At 52.8% G+C, this 16,883-nt stretch overlaps 1 long non-coding RNA gene across 1 annotated transcript; it reads right to left on the minus strand.

The window, feature by feature from the left end:
• Positions 1-781: 781 nt before the first annotated feature.
• On the minus strand, positions 782-16,583 carry LOC147581324 (uncharacterized). Its single transcript, XR_015251676.1, has 3 exons — positions 16,340-16,583; positions 4,033-4,138; positions 782-1,639 (listed from the first exon to the last, which is right to left on the minus strand). It is a non-coding gene; the product is annotated as an uncharacterized LOC147581324 (long non-coding RNA).
• Between the last annotated feature and the right edge of the window lie 300 nt (positions 16,584-16,883).

The raw sequence follows: 16,883 nt of genomic DNA on the forward strand, positions 1-16,883 counted from the left end.
ATGATCTCCTGGTTCGTGGGTTCAAGCCCCGTGTCGGGTTCTGTGCTGACAGCTCGGACTCTGTCTCTCAAGTAAGTAAACATTTTTAAAAATTAAAAAAAAAAAAAAAAAAAAAGCCCAGTTTTCCAGTTTCTCATGTGGATAAATGGGGGTGGGGTGCTTCGGACTCAGGAAGGCCTCATGCAAATTAAACTACCCCCTGCCCCCCACCACCGCACCAGGACTCTGGGCCGCGAATGGGAACTCTCATACTGGTCTCGGATTAAATGAGGTCATGCTCGTGAGCTTCACCACTCAGGGCCCAGAAAGGCAGGAGCTCAGTAACTACTCACTCCTTTTGCCTGGAACCAGGAACAGGGAAACACCAGGGGGCCCGGTGGGGAGGTCAGGTCAACAGGGCTGGACGAGCACCCGCCAGGGCCCCCACCCCTCACCCCCGGCAGCGGACACACAGAGTGGAAGATCAGTTCCTGGGCTAGCAGGGGTGAATTCAATGAAGAGTAGGGCAGTTAGTCAAATAATTATTATCGCAAAATATGATTAGAGACTGACAGGCAGAGTGATCTGGGAGGACAAGGAAGGAGTCAGTTGTTGATTATTTATATATTTATAGCATATATTTTACATGTTATATATTATATTATGATTCATAGATGATAGATGATGATAGATGATAGATAGATTATAGATAGATGTCTACTATGAACCAAGACCCACATTTACAGTGGGAATCAATCAACCTGATGCTGTAGACAGACAATGAACAAGAAGACAAATGAAAAAAAGTTACAAATCGAATATGTATTATAAAGGGAAAAATCTCAGTCAACATAACAGACTAACAGGAGGTTTCCCATGTTGGTGTATCAGAGAGGGCTTCTCTGAGGAGGTGACATAGGCAGGTCACCATGGGAAGAGATGGGGCAGGAGTCAGAGGGAGGAGCCCGCTGGGAGGGACCGCAGGAGCCCGGGGAGAGGCCCTGGGGAAGGTGCGAGAAGGCTGGGAGGAGGATGGGCAGGGTCTGGAAGGAGTCCGTCGGGGTTGACTGGACTGAAGAGAGCTTCTTGAAGGATGCGGCACTGGGGAAGGCGTCCGAGGACAGGGCAGGATTCCCAGAGGAGGGCAGAGCATGTGAGCAGGTAAGCAGATGAGGGGCCTGGATGAGGTGGCAGGGTGGGGGTACCGAGCAGGGCTTTACCTTCAGGGAACCTGCCTGGACCTCAGTGTGGCCACAGGGCAGGTGCGGTGGGTCTCCCCACCAGGGCATCCTGACGGATCGTCCCTAGCTGTGTGGTGGTGGTCGTGCTGGGCTGGGGGACTGGTGGGGATGCGCAGGGGAGAGTGGGGAGGGGAGCCTCCTGTGTCTGCTGTCCCTCGTGGCATTGCCCAGTGAGGCCCGGGGGATTAACTCCCTGTTCCTGGCGTCTCCCTTTTGTTCTCTCAGCCCCCCACAGCCTACTTAAAATCCCCTCTCTCTGGCACCTTTTGGACACCCCCTGCTTTGCGGGTGGACCCAGGCACGTGGCAGGAAGGCGGCTGTGAGGTGAGGGGGTGCCACGCAGGCCGGGACGTTCAGCCCGGGGACCTGACCGCAGCCCCTCGTCATTCAGGCTCATTCTCCTCATGGGACAGTCCACTCTGGAAAAGAGGTCCCAGGGTCGGCTCTCCAACTCGGTGAGGTCACCAAGGCCCCAGGCCCCCTCCACCCTCCCACCCCCGCCGTGCTTAGAGGGTTGGCTTTTGTCCTCAGGCTGCAAGATGGCTGCCGAAGCCCAGGCTCTATGTCCTTTGCTTCATCCACAGCAAGAAGGAGAAGGTAAGGAAGAGGGTTCTCTGCCTTGTCTGCTTTTGTCAAGGAGGACCTTGTTTCCCAGCCGCCTCCGGCTTCACCGTCTGGAAAAGGAGAAGATTGGCCCACAGGGGCCTCCGCTACCTGGCACACAGAGCCAGGGGACTCACTGGCCTGCCGTGGCTCCTGTGGCCTGCTCCCTCCTGTGCCTCTGCCTCACGGGGACTTGAGGGGCAAACGGGACCAAGTCTAAGATGGGCTCAGGTTGCCCGTGTGTCTGACAAGGCCCTCGGTCATCAGTCATCAGGCTCGGCTCCCATCAGGCCCTAGCAGTGGGAGGCACCACAGGGCTGTGGCACTGGGGACTGTCCTCTCCCGGCGTCTGCCTCTGGGTGTGTGCCCAAGCACCCTAGAGTTTGTTCTGTGTGCCGGGAGATGCCGCCTCCTGAAGATCCAGCTCGGAGGCCCCCTGGCATGGATCTTGAGCCTGTCTTAGCTCCCCCATCCTTCCACATCACAGCTACCAGCCTTCTGGTTTGCAGCTTCACTCCTTCCCTCACGGCACATCTGCTGTGGCTGTCCAGGCAGCTGTCTGCACCCCGAGTCTTCGTTCGGCAACGTTGCACGTACTTAACTCTCTGGCTCTCCTTGAACATTCGTCCCTACAGCCCCTTTATTTCTGCCTCCCTGGGCCGGCTCGCCCATTTGTCTGGTCTCCATGGCGACAAGCACCTCTAATGGATACACAGTTCCCATGAGGTCATGCCCGCTGCCTCTTGTCACCTCCCCGCCTGCTCACACACAGCCTCTTCTGCCCCCAAATCACCAACGCATACCCATGGTCTAGTTTCACCTCCCAAGATTCATTTCCCCCTGTTTCTCTTGTTTTCTACGCAGTTTTACTTGGACCTGTGCCAACCCGCTCTGGAATCTGGTCTCTTGACAATGGGGATTGGGGATGGCCAGGGGTGTCGATCCCCTGCGTGGGTGCCATGGTCCAGCCAGGGACAGTGCTCTTTTGTGTACTGTCTGGAAGGGCATGGGCTGCAGTGTTGGCTTGTCTGGGTTGAAATCTCCACACGGCCACTTATTAGGTGTGTTCGGGAAGTAATTCCTGAGAGCCCACGGTGAGCCAGGCCCTGGGAATCCTACATTGTGGGACCATATAGTCTCTTTGTTCATGTAGCCTTTGGGCTGGTGGGAATGGGGCTGCCACATTTAGCAAGTAAATATACAGGATGCCCAGTTAGATTTGAATTTCAGATAAACGACAGTTTTTTTTAGTGTAAGTATCGGTATTTGTTGTTTACCTGAAAATCAAATTTAACTGGGAATCTTATATTGCATCTGACAACCCTAAGTGGGAGAGAAAGAAAACAAATAAGAAAATATGAGGATAACATAATTCCAGGACTCCAGTGGGTGCTGAGAAGAAAAAGCCAGTGATCTCAAGGGGCGTCTGAGTGGCTCAGTCGGTTGAGCGTCTGACTCCTGATTTCAGCTCAGGTCACGATCTCGTGGTTCATGAGTTTGAGCCCTGTTGTCAGCACAGAGGCTGCGTGAGATTCTCTCCCTCTCTTTCTGCCTTCCCCCGCTTTCCCTCTCTCTCTCAAAATAAATAAACTTAAAAAAAAAAAAAAAAAGCCAGTGCTCTCGAGAGCATCCCAAGGTGCCAACTGGATGGTTAGGGATGGTCTCCTGGAGTCCTGGGGGGTGGGAAGAAGCCTCCACATGCAAAGTCCACTGGTGAGCATTCCAGCCAGACAGAATAGCATGTGCAAAGGTGCTGAGGTAGGAGAGTTTGCCGTGGTCCTCAGCCAAACATGCCAGTATGACTGGATGGAGGGACCAGGAAGCAGGAGTGTACAACTGGAACTGATGACATAATCGACCTGGCCACTATAAGTAGGTGCTCAACAAATCTTAGCTATTTTATACTGTTATTAATAATTATGATTTTAAAATTCAGCCAACTCTGAGTTCCAGACACGGTATGAAACACTCCTTCAGTCACTAAACTGCCATATTTATCCTAACTTTCTATAAAGAGGCCATTTCGGCACCTGTGGTGCTGAATACAGGCCAGCCAGGCATAAGACGTTTGCCTGGACATCTAACAATGATCTGAAAAGATTAAGATGCAGCATGTTGTCTGAAACTCCTGTTTTCCATCAGAAGACGTTAAAATATCAGCCAGGACCTCCCCACCCCCCAGTGTCAGTAGGAAAGTTGTGAAACGCACCTGTTGGTCAGCAGAGATGTTGGGCCTCCACTCACCCCTGATGCCTTACGTCTGCTGTGTGATTTGGCACATGTCACTCGACTTCTCTGAGCACTGGTTTGCTCCTCTGTAAAGCAGGGATAATAATTATAAGGGGTGCACGGTGCAGAGGGTCACCTGGAGGGTCCAGTGAAATAACGTCTAAGTGTCTGTCAGGCACTGAGGGCCACGTGAAGGAAGCATGGGCCGACGGCTGCCTCCGTCATAATCGTCTCAGTTACCACCTCCTTCACCAGAAGGATAAGGAAAGGGAGACCCGGGGTCCTGAGCAGTAAGAAACGCCATCTTCCTGCCTCATTTTCCTGTGCAGGTGGCTTTCAGCCTGCCAAGGGAAGGAAAGATGATCTGACAAAGTTGCTCACAAGGACTGAAGTCAGATTTAGTGCAGGGACATGTGTCAGGCTAAATGTCAGCGGACAGTGTTGAAGGGAGCCGCGCCTCACTCCTCACACGGGACCGTGACAGAGAGTGCGGGCCTTTCTTAGCAACTAAGCACAGGCTTGTGTCACAGTAGCCCAGCGATAGGGACGGGGGTCTGTCTCCGGCAGAACCTGCTCTCGGTGGAACGTGGTGCTCAGCGGCTGGGGGACCTCACACGTTAACTCCATGCCCATCAGCCACGTGAGTCTTGGCTTTCTCCTCGGCCACGAGGGGATGGCGGAAGAGCCGCCCACGTCTCGGCGAGCTGGTGTGGGTGCAGGAGATGGTGTATGGCTAACCTGCTTGGCACGGTGTGTGGAACACAGAAACCTTGAGCGGTAGCCCAGGGCAAGGCCAACACCACCTTCAAGGCTGTCTGCGTCACTGGGGCGGGGCCAGGCAGGATACTGGCATCACTGAGCACGTGAGTGTGAGTGCGTGTGTGCAGAGGACCACAATCCCGCCCGCATATCTGAGCCACGCTACAGCAGGTGCATGGACCCACCGAGCCCCGAGGCCCCAGATCCTTTCCTTCCGAGTCGCAGATGTTCGACAGGCCGCGTCAGCTACTCAGCCCTCAGTCTGGGCTCCGTATTGTAATTGTGTCTTCGGTCTGGCAGATCTTGGCGTGGACCACTGATCCCGCGGGCTGGAGGCTGGGCCTCTGGAAGGCCAGGCTGCAGGTGGTGGAGGGCATCCACTGGGAATTCGAGGTACAGCCACTTTACGGGGGAGGTGGGTGCACCGGGGAGGAGTGTAACCTTATAATTTTGCTGCCCCTCGAAAGAAAACTTTACATTTTAAATTAACAGCGTGTCCACTGCCAGTATTTGTGGTTACTACCTGTAACGTAAATCTCTTTTAGAGATGTGTGAGAACAGCATACATAATGAAATATCAACATGTAACTTGATTTAAAGTGGCTTTTCGTTAATATAACAAATGAAGTGTACCAAAATTTGAAAGTATATTCCTTTGGGCCTAATTAAAACACTGAACAAAATACATGTATATGTATATTTTAAATGAAGACGTTCAGCAACCAGAATTAGCTACAGAAATTAATTCAACTTGAAAAGTGCACTGTGAGTACATTGTTATTATTAACGTAGCCAATCCTCTTTCCTGAGATATCTCAAATAATGGGCATCTGATTTAGTGCCTGCAAGGGGTGACAAGTGGGCTTTGCTTTAAAAATACCGTAGTATTTTTAATACACGGTGGCTTATCCCACGGGTGTCTTAACTGTGCTGCCTTTTGGTCGGAGGAGAATTTTCTGGGCACCTGTGACGGCGTCAGAGAGCTGGGATCTCCTCCGACTGAGGAGAGCTTCCTTGGCCCAACTTCTGTGCACAAAGGGCAGTGGCCTCTGTCTTGGGAGGCTGTGGCCAGAGCTCAGGAAGGAACAGGCTCTCTTTCAATGGGCAATAGCCCTGACATGCACCCAAGCTGGCATCCAGGAATGGGTCCCTGCGGCTGGCCTGAAGACACACAGAAAGGACTAGAGACTAACCATGAGAAGGCAGGAGCCGGGGATGAAGGAGAGGCAGAAGCAGAAAAGCAATGTGGTTCCACCGCTGAACCAAGGGCAGGGAATGAATGCATTTGCCATGACCCTCATCCCCTACTCTTGGGTGGCAGTAAACTAAAGGTGCACCGGAAACCCAGCAGAGGGGCCCCAGGCTCAAGGTGGGGCTCCAGGGGTCGGCACTCCAGGCTTGGGCAGCGAGTGGCTCCCTGCCGACAATTTTGGCGGGTGACAGAAGATACCCCAGAGGTCGGGGGACCGACAGAGAAACCTCCTTGCCCATGCACGTGACCCCTCAGCCATCTGGAACAGCGCCTTGTTTCTAGGGCTACGGAGCAGGACTTCTTACCATGACCCTCTGGGACGTGGATGGGCCTTAGGCTTGGCAGGAAATCTCTCCAGGCCCAGCAAGGCCCCAAGGACCAGGAGATCCCATCTGGGGACCGGAGAAGTGTGTGTGTGTGAGCACACGTGTGTGAGGATGAAACTACACAAAGATGGGCTTTCTCCAAACAGTGACCACATCTGTGCTGGCTGAGTGGCGACCTAGAACTCCAGTGGCGGGCGAGCCGTGTCACCCTTCTGTTCCTTTACGTCTACGTGGAGACATCAGTGGTTCCTGTCCTCCTAGGACTGATGTGAGGATTGGATTAAATACTGCGTACAAAGTATTATTCTTCAGAGCACTAAGTACTTCATAATCGTTCATCACTATCCTGGTTTTTCTGTACGTTACTGGCTCATATTCCAGTCCCTGGGGGAGGGGAATGAAGCACCATAACAGTAACTGATACTTGTACAGCAATATATAATTGACACATTACTTTTGTGTCCCTGATCTCTGTTAAACGTGCAATGACACAGGCCAGGCCCTGGGTTGTTCTTCCTCCCTTTCGGAAGAAACAGGCTCTCAGGGTACAGACTTGCCCAGCACTACATAGCCCAGTGTTTCCAATCTGAATATCTGCCTTGGAACCCTGGGGATGAGGGAGGAAGCCCCCCCTCATGGACTCCAGAGAAAGCTCCGTAGAACCTTCTAGAACTTCCCTGACTTCCCTTAACAGGCTGGGGAAGAAGAAACTAAGCCAGGTGGGACAGGTGCAGACAGCAAGGCTCAGCCTGACCAGGACCATCTCCTGAAAACACTTCCATTTGGTCAACAACTGGCTTTAATTCCACAGTTGCCACACCTGATTCCAGGGGGGAGGGAGGACCCAAGCCCCCAGGTCAAACGTCTCCATTTCTAGGTGATTTGCTGGAAGATGGGTGGCTTCTACCAACAGCTCTTAAATATTAACATATCCCATTGGACGCATATTAACAGGCACATCGTAAAGATTTCCGGGTTCGTGGGACTTCAGAGATCTCTGGTTGTCATGCATGGCCTTCTGCATTTGAAGGTGCTGTGTCGTTCCCCGTGAGCACCAGCCCAGGTGAAAACAGGCTGGGCCCGAGAAGAGGCCTTGCGGGGTGTGGTCAGCAGAGCTCACGCACCTCATCTGGCTGCTATTGCTTTATTCAACCAGCACACGTGTTCTCCACGAAGAGGCCCAGAGAGCTTCCCTCTCCTGCCTGGCAGTCATCCCGGCTCCCAGATCAGCAGCGCTCAGCAACACCCTGTACCTCCAGGAGCACCTTCTCCCAGGAGTCCAGGTCTGGGGGTGGGTGCTGATGGGAAGCCGGGGAAGCAATCGGGACGGGAATCTGCCTATCAGAGGAAGCTGTGAGGAGAAGCCGAGGTGGAAAAGGTTGACTGGGCCTCTTCTGTCCTGAAAGGCAGTGGCCTGAACCCAGCCTTCAAAGGCCGGGAGGGACACAGGCTTCCATTCCGGAGGGGAGGTAGACTGTTCCAGTGCGTACACGGAACCTCCCTGGGTAAGAGCTTCAGCAGCTCACTGCTCCCCAAGAAGTGACGGAGACCAAAGGTAGAAGTGGACTTCGAGAGCTCCTGGATGCGTTCAGCAACTGAAGACAGGAGGTTCTGAAGGGAAGAGGACTGGAAGCGATGTGTTGGCTTCTAAACCGCTGGGGTAAAGGCCAGGTGGCCCAGGTCCAGCAGGGGCCTCCAAACACTTGCTGGTTCCCGACAGTGGGGGGGTCTTGCGGCCGTTTGCCTTAGCATTTGCTGGTTCCTTGCCTAGAACACCCTTCCTCTTGCTTCTGGCCTCTAAGATTCAACCTTCATTGAATATTGTGTGGATTTGAGTGGTATTTATTTCTTTATTTTTTAATTTTTCTAAAATATTTATTTATTTTTGAGAGACAAAGAACAAGCAGGGGAGGGGCAGAGAGAGGGAGACACAGAATCTGAAGCAGACTGCAGGCTCTGAGCTGTCAGTGCTGAGCCTGATGTGGGGCTGGAACTCACGAACCACTAGATCGTGACCTGAGCTTAACTCAGGTGCTTAACCGACTGAGCCACCCAGGCGCCCCTTGAGTGTATTTCAAGAAGAGGATTGGCAGGATGTGGATCAGGCTGAATTTGGTGTTGAGAGAGCAAGGAAGAGAAAGATGTCAACACAAGAAAAAAAATTTTTTTAATGTTTATAATTTATTTTTGAGAGAGAGAGAAAGGCAGAGAATCCCAAGCAGGCCCTAGGCTGTCAGCGCAGAACCTGATGCAGGGCTCGAACCGATGAACCGTGAGATCATGACCTGAGCCAAAATAAAGAGTGGAGGCCTAACCAACTGAGCCACCTAGGCATCCCAGGGCAAGTGTTTTCAATGTTGAAGTGCTTGGGGGGTGTAGCTTTTGCAAGTAGTGGGGACATTGGAAAGGAGAGTGAGTCCCTGAACAGGGAGATGCTCTCCTTCCTTTTCAACAGGGTGAACTTCCTGTCAGCAGTATAGCCATGGAAGACAGATGAAGTCACCAGCAAAGAACACTTCGAAGACTCAGGCCTGAGGTGGTAACGTGGAAGTCATTCAGAGTGCTGGTGGCAAGAACTGGGCTTAAGGGGAACACACTCAGGCTGGGGGAGGCAAACGCAGGCCAGGTTGGTGGGGGCAGCCCGCAGGAAGTGGGCATAGACCAGGCACCCTGGCCTCTAGCAATTTTAACATGGTCACATCAACTCGCTTTCTTTACTGCTCTGGAAGGTAACCCAAAGCTCCAGGATTCAAAATCTTATGCCACTGCTCAAATATAACAACAACCAAAAACATTCTTTAGCACTTGGAACTTGCTAGTTGATGGCTCTACCGAGAGCCGGGGCAGGAGTGGAGCTGGGACGTACCCTGCCAGATAGGAGGGTGGGGTGGGTGGCTCCCCCAGCCTTCAGTTACCAGAAGAAAATAGGATTCTGCCAAGAACTGAGGCTCCAGGCTACCGCCCTCCTCTGCCTTGGGCCGCAGTCCGCACACAGGCCCCCTGGACCGTCATTAACCCTGGAGTCCTGGACGCCTTGAGTGGGGGTTACAGGCCGCTCCTGAGCAGGGCCGAAGGTGGCAGAGGGAGTAAAATGCCTCCTTCCAGGGGCATAAAAGCAGGCGGGGGCTTCCCATGACCGGGAGAGGAGGAGGGAGGTGGAGAGCCAGGAGGCCCTCTCCCCGCCCCCCCCCCCCCCCCCCCCCCCGGGGAGCTCTACAGGGGAAAAGAGGGACCCGGGAGAGGGGACGCTGGGTAAGGCCTCTCAAGTCGCTGCGGTCGGTGGGTGGCGTTGGGACGACAGACGCAGGCTGCCGCGGCCCCTCTCGCGGGTTTGGGGTCCGTCGGCCTCAGCCCCCCTTCGGGGTGGGGTAAGTGCTGCCCGGGCCCAGGCCGAGCAGGGCTGGTGCCCGCGGCCCAGGACGCGCGCCCAGGTCGCCTGCGGGTGAGGCGGAGGCAGAAGCAGGCTGGGGGCACACGGACTCGTCCCCTCGAGGGCGCCCTTCCTGGGGCCCACGCAGGACTCCGACCTCTGCCCGCGACAGCGTGGACGGGTTCGGCGGCCCTAAACCACCCAAACCTCCACCGGCCAGCGAAGCATTTGCTGCTCCCTCAGGCGACAAAAGACCCCCCAGGCGCGCGGCTCCGGGTACAGCGCCCCCCAGAGCCAAGGCCCTGAGGCTGGCCGCGAGCGCCTCCGCGCCAAGGTCAACGACGGCCCGGCTGTCTGGCGCCTCGCTTTCCTCCTCCCGAGCGCTCAGCTCCATAGGGACTGGGCCGCAGGACCCACACCATCTCGGATCCGGGTTCCCCACGGCTCGGGGAGCCCAGGCACCACCTGGGTACGTGTGCGTCGGGGATACTTCGGGTCACGCACAGATTCGGAGCCGCCCGGGACCAATCACTCAACCACTGGGCGAGCAGCAGGAAGAATGCGCGTTTCAAACCAGCACCGCCCACCCCTGCCGGCCCGACCTTGCCGCCCTGGCTGGAAATTGGGCGGCGCTGGGTCCACAGGCTTGTGCCCTCTCCTTGGCGCTTTGGTACCCCCTGTGACAGTCACGTCCCAGCCCACCTGCTGACGGGCGCCATGCCCTAGATCCACTTGGTGCAGGCTGAGTAATGATGCTCGGGGTGGAGGGGCACGCAGAGGTGTGAGAATTCCATGTCAGCCTGCGGTCCTAATTGGAAGTGGATGTTAAAGATGAGAAATTCAGTTTTGCAAAGTGAAATGTCATGGATTTAGAATCTCAAACCCACCCCTAGCCTTTGGTATTTGACTATCTTTATCCTTGGCAGTGTGTGATTTCCCATGTTTCAAAGAAAGAACTTTAAAGGTTCATAAAGCTCCAAAGATTTCAAATAGCTCTTTTAAAAGCACTTTGATGGTTTAAATGCAGACACATGCATTACATATCTCTTAAATTACACAGGGTTTTAAATCTAAGGGAAAATGTCTTAGGCAAGATGGATTAGAGTTTTGTCTTGTGCAGGTAGTTTTTTAAACAGTGTTGGTAACATTCAGGTTGGTAGGGGGAAGAAAAGAGAAAGGGGGCGTCGGGGAAGGATGCTCAGACTTCCCGCCACCTGGTCCCACCAAGGCTCTCAGAGCAGAGTGAAGACACATCCCTGGGGGCCTTCATGTTCCTCCCAGGCCAAGGCAGGGACACGGCCATCCATACTCGGCTCCTGAAGGGCTGTGGATGAGCTCCTCCAGGGAGGCGCGTGTGCCTCCTCATGCCTTCTCCACCCAGATCAGCGATGAATGAATGAATGAATGAGACAAAGAACAAATGGATGTAGCCATCATATCTCCATTCTTGCTACATTTGCAGCTTGCCCATGGCCTAAAGTGATTGATCGTTTCAATCTTCCCAGGTCAGGCCTTCAAGAAACTACTAGCAACCAGAGGCCCTAACCCAGGAGGGAAGGCAGTTTGGCATATGGTGAGCTCAGTCTTTGGAGTCAGGCTGCCCGGACTTGAATTCTTGCTCTGTCACTTCTTATACGGGTTATCTCTTTCATCTTCAGTGTCCTCGCCTATTAAAATGAGATCACAGTGGTCCTTTCGTCACTTGGGTTGTTGTGAGGGTTAACCTAGATACGCGTAAAGCCTACAGCAAAGGGCTTGGCCCACAGGCGCCTTTAAGACTACATCGCGCCGGGTGATGGTGGTGATGGTGGTAATGGCACTACTCATGGCTATATACTAATGATGATGGCGGTGATGCCAGTCGTTCCGCAGGCTCTCTCACCCGCACAGCTATGGCAGCTGGTAGTCCTGCAGGATGGTAGGATTAGCGCTCCCCTCCTCCCAGGCCTGAGAGCTCCATCTGTTGATGAAGTGGATGGTGCAGAAAGGCAGACTCTCCCACCCTGCGTGGGCACAGGGAACTTTGCTGGGGTTTCTACAGCTGCCAAGGAGTCCTTGAACAGCCTTGGCCTTGGGCATGTGCAATGATGGAGAAAAGATGAGAGTTCTTTGAACTATTTCCTAAAGCAATAAACTTGGCAATGCCATTTCCTTAGAACTGAGGGCTTTTGGAAGAGAACTTCCAGGGGTCCCAAGCCTTCCAGAGAGGCAAAAGTATTGGTGAGCAGGTCCTGTGGATGGACCCTGTCTATCCAGACAACTTCCCCTCTCCAGCACTCCCCTGAAGCCCTTTGCACAGAGAGAAAAGTCCCTTTGAGCACACCTCGCCCCTCCCCAGGAGTCCTCGGTCACTCTTCCGTACCCCTGACTTGACAAGATACCTGTTCTTATTTGGTTTGTGTACTTGCTCTAGATTTGTTCATGCATCTGGCTCCTGTGCCCCCCTTCCAGCTGGGATTATAAGGCTCTGGAGGGCAGGATCCCCGATTTGCTTCCTCAAATGTCTCACAAAGCCCTTAGTAGATACCAGAGGGGTGTCCCACATTCAGCATCCCCCCTGTGCCTAGCACCATGAATTACACATCCTGGGCATTGGCTAATGCCAATGAATAGACAGATAGCTGGGGACAGAGGTGAGGGTGCATGTTACGTTCTCAAGGCAAGCTCTGCTCTTGACCTTCCTGACTCAGGTGGCCCCAAACGCTGTGTGCTCGGGGCCATAGTTACATCTAGGTGGGACCATCAGAGGCCACCACGCGAGGTCCCTCTGGAGGTGAGCCACCCAGCCACTCCAAACATATGTCTCATGTCATGAACAGCCTAAGAGCTCCTGGAGAATTTGCCTCCTCTCGCTCATTAAGAAACTCTTTGTGATTTTTAAGCCATCAGTATTATGAGATTTTTAAAAACGAATTCCTCATCCAGGCAATTCTCATTCCAAACTCAGAAACGCTCCAAATCTCAAAACCCTCCCCATCAGAACGTGCGGTTAAAAGTGCTAACCCTTGATTTTACCAGGTGATCCATTGTGGGTTTGGGGCTGCCGGGGTGGGGACTGAGCTAGAAAATCCCAACAGACCGCCACCATCACCCTAATCTCTCTCCATTACAGAAACGGATGGCAAGACAGGGATTACTGTGCCTATAAATCAGTGTTGTGTTCTGGATAATCTAATACATTTTTCAAGTGTTGTTCTCGCCGTTTGGCATGCACGGAACTGCTCGGTTGGCACAAAGTTCGCAATCAATCTCTCCTGCCTGCTCCCCACGCGGCCTCGCCACCTCCTCGAACCTTCCTAATATTTTATACATAAACCGGTTTGGATTCACGGGGCATTCCAGCTAGTAAATGCTCTGAAGATTCATCTTTATGGACTAGCAGCCCAGCCTTGTAGCGTCTCAGCTTCTCAAGATGAAAAGGAATTTTATTTGGTGTGTTATGCCACGCGGGGAATGGCTGCTGGCGGGTTGCTAGGTTCTATTATTATCGTGTGTGTTCTTCTCCCGGGAGGATGAGGCAAGGCCTCACGGGTGGGGCCCTCAGAAAACTGACAATCCTTATTTCCCCTCTTCTTCCCAGACCCTCCCGACAGTGTGTCAGGGCCCCGAGAGGCTCCCCAGGACCCCAGGGAATGGGGGTGGCGAGTTTTGAGCGATCCAAGTGCATGTCTCCGCTAGCCTGCATCCCTGCACTGGGGGAAGAGGGATGGGGGATCCACTAGATTAAGACAACTGTTGGGGGGAGGGGAACAGCCCCACCAAAGGGAAAGAAAATAGTGCAGTTTCATTTGCTTTAAAGCACAGCCTCGTAATAAATGTGCACAGCAAATGTGCTGAGCAAACACCTCGGCGTTCATCAATATGCGGGGCCTGTTTATTGCCTCATAAACTTGGAAGCAAGTGATATTGTCTCTTAAATCAATGGCTGTGTGGACAGCCTTGGCGCTCCAGGAGAACAGGACATCCAGGCCACGCGGCGCTTAAATTAATGGCTGGAGCAGTGACTGAAAGGTGCTTAGTCATTGCTGGGGGATTAGGAGCCATTTCCAAGGATGCAGAGCATCCTTAGTACGTATCTGTGCCAGGATGACAGGCCAGGGCACCTGGCATGCTGTGGGGGTCTCCTCACCCGTGAGCTGTGCTACAGAAGGCACAGAAGGGGGGCCAATGCCCCAACCCTGGGGGAGGAGAGAGGGTCTGTTTGCCTCTCTAGACTGTGGGTCCTCGAGAGCTGGTCTGGGTCCCTCCATTCTGGACCCCCAGCACCTGCATCAGGCCCCAGCTGGAGTAAATACTGGAAGAGGGTGGGAGGGGAGGAAGGCAGGCAGCCAAGTTAAGAAAGGAGACCATGGGAAGCCTGCGATGAGGCTAAATAGAGATGATGAATGGCCTTGCCACGCTGGGAGGCACCGCTTCCAAGGCAGGATGGGGACCAAGACACCTGCCACCGAAGGGGGCTTTCGTGTCTATGAAAAGAGAGACGTTCGTTGGGCCCTAATGAAGGGCCAGTGCAGGGGGCATCTTCAAGCAGAGCCAGACTCCCCGTGGTGCCCTGAATGGTGATACCCCAAAAGATAGATGTCCACGTCCTAATCTCTGGCCCCTGTGAATGTGATCTTATTTGGGGAAAAAAGGGTCTTTGCATATATAATTAAGGATCTTGAGAAGATTATCCTGAATTATCTGGGTGGGCCCTAAACCCAAAGACAGGTGTCCCTATGGGAGAGAGGCCGAGGTAGGTCTGAGACAAGACAGGAGATGAAGAACAGAGGAGACAGAGGCGGAGTGATGTGGGGACAAGCCACGGAACACCAGGGATTGTCAGCAGACACCATAAATTAGGAGAGGGATGAACAGATTCCTGCCCCCAGTCCCGAACCTTGATTTCAGACTTCTGGCCTCCAAACCATGAGAGAATACATTTCTGTTATTTTAAGCCACCATGGATATGGTAATTAGGGATAGCAGCCACAGAGGCGAAAGTGTGCCTCCTCCCCAAACTTGGGCTCAGAAAGGCACGTTGTCTTCCAGGCAGGTGCTCCTGCATTCTTGGGGACAACAGGTTCTGGCCAGGAGTGCCCGAACCCACGGGGACGGCCCGGCCTAGCAGAGTGCTGGAAAAACTCAGCGACCCTGCTTTCCTTCCTTGGTCTCAGCAAGTGCTCTTATAGCACCATCCAAAGCACAGGAGGCCTTTTATGCCTGCATTTGTTAACCCATTCAGGTGCTCCAAGACTCCTGCCAGGTAAAAGTCTCAAAGCAGCAATCACCCCTGGAATTTTACTGAGGTCACAATGAGCCTTGGGGACATGGAACAGGAGCCTGTGATGCCAGGCATGTGGCTTGTACCTGGGCCGTATATGTTGCCTCGGGTGGTTTCCTTGTCTAGACCCCAGTCACTTTCAAGTTCCATGTTTATTCTCACCGCCACCCGAGGTAGTTGCATCTGGACTTTTCTCCTTGGTTTTCCCTTCATAGCCCCCCACCACTGACCCGATCCCTTCCACCTGGGAAGAGTGGGCAGCCTCTAAGCCCAAGAAAAGTCATAATTCAGTCATTTTGCAAGTTGGTGAATTAATTGATTGACTGACATGGTGGAAGTTTATAGGGAGGAAGTTCCCTTGGATAAATTAAAGAAGGTGCCATGGGCAAAAATCTGGTCTTCTCTCAAGAGCCTCCTATGACCTTGATAATTTTCAGTGTGGTTTAAACTGTCTACCTTAAAGGATCAGAAGTCCCAAAGCATTCACACCCAGAGACAAAGTCCTTCCTCTCACAGGGGGCTCACGGGAGACTGTTATGGGCTCCAGAATGACAATTTATTAATCTACAGTGAGAAACAGGCTCAACTATGTGACATTGCCAATATTCAAATGCTTTCGAACTACAGGAGTGGCAATTTCATATGATCCAACATTAATACCACCATGGGGATCTGAAATACTCAGATCTGTATGCCCACAATTGTCCCCTGCAGGCCCCCTATGTGGGAAGCCCAATTATAATCAAAGAGGTACTTGGTGAGCAATGAACCGGAGCAAGGATTCTGGGGCTCGATGGTGAGAAACAAAAAAGCAGGCCCTGGCAGCTGTCAGCTGGGAGCCGGCCTGGTACTCACAGCTAGGCCATGGTGTTCTTTTGTTGAACAAACACAATTTCACTGAACACCAACATCGAACAAGGTCACTCTGTGACCGGGATGGGAAGAGACAAAAACAAGGCCACTCCTGTAATCATGTCTGAACACAGACAAAAAAACCCAAGCATACTGTTTAAACCACAAAATGACCGCCTGTGCCTCCTTCCCACCTGGTGTGAATGACAGCCACTTTGCCAATTACAGCCCCAGCCTCACTCATTCATCCACCTCCTAGATAAAATTAGTGATGCCCAGTCCTACCCAATTTCAACGTTCTGATACCCCATCCAAAGCGACAGCCTCCAACATCACCTAGTGCGAGCTGAAATCCTATAAAATGGTCCCTCCACCACCTCCTTACCAAGATACCCCAAGATTCCCCATAGTGTGCAGTCTCCCTGGAGGCAACAAGTACCAAGAAACCCAACTTTGTTCAACTACCTGTGTGTTCCTGGCGTCTTTGGAGAGTGGGCATTGATCATGGCATGAGATTTTGCCAACCAGACCTATCCAACTCTGCATCAAGGATAGGCCCACCACGACCACCATGACCACCATAATCACTTTGACCATTATTATGGCCACCATCACCATCACCATAATCACTTCCACCATTACTATAGTCACCACCCCCATAATCACTACCACCATCATCACCACCCCAGTCACCACCACCACCCTGCTAAGTGATTGATATACATTTTATCATTTTATCCTTCTTCAACTCTGTAGGGTAATTATAGTTATCTCCATTTTCCCAGGTAAAGCTATTGTGACTCAGAGAGACTCAGAGAGACTCAAGATCACACAGCTAGGAAATGGCAGAGCAGGGGTTTGAAACCCAGTCAGCCAGGGATACTCTACTGATTCTCACAATGCAGAATACTGCAGTGCTCAGCCCAGAGGTATCCTGTGACCTCCTCAGTCTCCCCTGTGCCCCCCAGCTCCTCCTCCTGAACTTGGATATGAGCTGCCAGCAGCCACT

The sequence above is a fragment of the Puma concolor genome, chromosome B2 (genome assembly GCF_028749965.1).
Source record: "Puma concolor isolate L17-30 chromosome B2, mPumCon1.1.hap2, whole genome shotgun sequence".
NCBI classification, from domain to species: Eukaryota; Metazoa; Chordata; class Mammalia; order Carnivora; family Felidae; genus Puma; species Puma concolor.